Genomic DNA, 3,290 nt, shown 5'->3' on the forward strand with positions numbered 1-3,290 from the left:
CAATTTTAATTTGAATTCGAGTGTCGATAATTAAGAAATAACTTGTTCTTTGTATCTTATGATTCTTGGGTCCGTGTAAGCTGCAATCGTTGCACTCCAATTGCTACGCTTGCGATTTTTCTCTACTGTATTTTATAAATAAGTATACTTCAAACACTAAAAATTATAATGAAATTATTGTAAGCAAAAAATGTAAAATATAATTTTCCAAATTTTATTTTTTACCAATTTGTTAATAATGCATAGAAAAGTATTAAAAAGAGAATATAATAATAATGTTTATTGTATCAGTCGTCAAAAAAAAAACAAAATAAATATATATAATTTCAAAAAACTCAACTGATACAAAGGGATATTGACCATAGGTCTTTCTGCCCGAAAAGGAATATATTAAATGCATTGATTGATAAATCTCATCAATGAAAGTGTTTGAGTGGTTAACGATGAACGATTATTGTATTTGAAGTTTTTTGTTATTGTTGTACAATTATTTATTTTTTGTTATTGTTGTTTTGTTTGGAGCGTTGAGTATAATCCATTAAGCATAATATAGGATTATACTATTCGCAGCAACCCCCTAAACAACAAAACCCGGCGGTGGTGAGTTTAAATGCTGAGAGGGAGATTAGTAAGAGAGGGCCGTCATATATTTTGGACGTAGTCGAGTTAATTGCGAAACTATGGTGCAACATGTGGGGACATTTGTAAGAGTGTCTCTGGCTGGGCCCCGGTTTGCTGCATGTATGTGTATGTACTATATATGTGCAGCCCCTTCCAAAGAGCGGAGCGCACCATAAGCACAGGTAGAGAGAGAAGAGATATTAGGATGGTTCCTCCGGCCGCTAATGTTTTCTGTACTTTAATTAAATTAGGCCCCGACGCGTTTTTTTCTCTCTCTCTCTCTCACACACTTTTATACCACGTTCTCCCGTTACGTTCTTTTTTTTTTGTGTATGAGTGTCCGTTTCCTATGTGCCAGGCCAGAGCCACATGTGTCGAGGGGATAAATTCTAGAAAGAAACGGACAAAAAAAAATAACAAGGACATTTCCAGCGCATTTACAAGTGTGGTCCTTTTTCCTTCAAATTTGCATTAGCGCGTGTTTCCGGAGCCAACGGAAAACCGCAGAATTCGTCTTGCGCAGTTAACAAAAAAATAAACAAAAAATAATCTACATGATCACCTGGAGCTAAGTAATGTTTTCAACATACAATAATTATAAAAATTACACTCTGTGTAGTATATAATATAAAATTTTGTTGTAACAAACTAAAATGTACAAAAGAAAATCACATAACTATATATAGTTACATAAATAAATTTAAGTTGGCAATCAATTCAGTTTTACTGTCATCAAACAGACATGTATAGACAAGTGCTTTCTGTTCATTAGTCACACTTGGAATACATATTTTGTTGTAAAATTGCTAAGATACTGATACTCGACCAACTCTTGCCCCATCGTCATCACTTAACTGGTGCATATGGCCCACGATGTGGTACTGGTCATGGGCGCTTCTACATCGCGAAATTGGAGGATGAAAAGTGTTGGTATTGCAAAGAAAATGATATTGCATAATACACTTTCATCAGATACTGCAGATGTTCAAGGTTAAAGTACGAGGCAGAGCGAAGGGTATCTCTACAATCGGCCCAATAAAGGTCCAGAGCTTGAACATCGTATCAACATATGTATCAGAAGTGCTCTCGATTAAGGAAGAAGACGAAAGAAGGCTGTAGAGGACCATCGGAGGCAGTGGTAGTGAAGGCCAGTACTTACACATGTAGGTGAGCGAAGTGATGTACTAACTAGCAAATACAATCAGAATTGCAGAGATTTGCCCTGGATGTTGATGAAGAAGGAAAGAGGTTTTAATGAGTAATAATGCCACAGTACCACGACTTCACCCGTGGTCCCAATGTAAAATTTCCTCTCCTCTACAAAAGAGTGAACATGTCTCTTAACTTAACTGAAGGGTTTCATAATCAATAACGAAATTGAAAGAAAATCTTCTAAAAAATATGGTAACCATTAATTTATATTATGATATTTCACGCATGTATTTGCTTAAAAACGGATACTCATGATTCGCTATTATATTTTTAAACAAAAAATTACAATTGACTTTTTAAAAATGATTATTTATTAATTAAGTTTAGAAAACCGAGAAATTTTATAAAGTGTAAAAGTTTGCATTCTTTAAAAATAATTTTGTAAATAAGTATTAAAAAGAAATATTTTTTTATAATTAATATTTATGGTTTAAATCAAAGGTCAACAAATCCGGAACAATTACCACAAGTATAAATTCTTTGGGGGTATTAAAAACGTTTATTAACTAAAATATTGCATTTTTTTGTATGTGAAGAGCTTTAATGGTTTTTTAAATTGCTCATAGGGAGACTGTCAAAAAGTTGTTATATTTTGTGAAGAACTTCTTATGTGAACAAGGATTCTAATGAACTTAAAAGCAAATCAAAGAAATCGTTTGATCTTCGAATCAAAACTAAAACAAATATAATTTCTACAAAAATTGAAGTGAAAATTAATTAATTAATACGTTTTATATTTATACGTAAATACAAAATATGAATAAACTTTAATAGTAAAACTACTTCATTTTGTTAATATTTCAATAATAAGAAATACTAAGCCTGTGATAATTGTGTAATAATCCCTATCCGAGCGAGCTTTCATAAATTATATTCCATTTCCTGCGTTTTCCCTCCGCCTTTTGCGGTGGATAAAATATATCGGCGTCTGAATTAAAACCGCGAATGTTTATGGGTTGCTGAAAGGGAAATAAGGAAGAAGTCGAAGAAAAAAAAAAAGAAATGGTTAGACCGTACGCAACGAGGAAATGCAAACTGAAAAAAATAAAACACGAGAAGAAGTATAAAATAAAGCAGAAGGAAGTAAGTCTCGGCTTAAAAATAAATCGCGCTTTATTTCGCCGCACTAAACTCCCCTTAATTCTTAATTGCTTACTGAAGCAGTAGTTAATTTAATTTATATATTTGGTTAAGCAATAAAATTGTGCCGCGGGACGCTTCGAAGGGGTGGAGGTTTTTTGAGGGTGGGTGTTGTAGGAGGCGACTTCTGTAGAAGCGGTTTATATATGTGTTTGTGTGTGTAAGAGAGAGTGAGAGATGGGGAGAGAAAGTGTGCATGTGAGGGTGGAAAGGGTGCGAAAGCATGATCTATGCCCTGGTCAGGGCCCGTGGAAAGGGTGGTAAGAACGCGGTGCTCCAAGACATTAATATTCCCGCACTCGCACTGCATGTGTTGG

This window comes from Nicrophorus vespilloides, unplaced genomic scaffold (assembly GCF_001412225.1).
Source record: "Nicrophorus vespilloides isolate i.1.1-1 unplaced genomic scaffold, Nicve_v1.0, whole genome shotgun sequence".
Classification (NCBI taxonomy): domain Eukaryota; kingdom Metazoa; phylum Arthropoda; class Insecta; order Coleoptera; family Silphidae; genus Nicrophorus; species Nicrophorus vespilloides.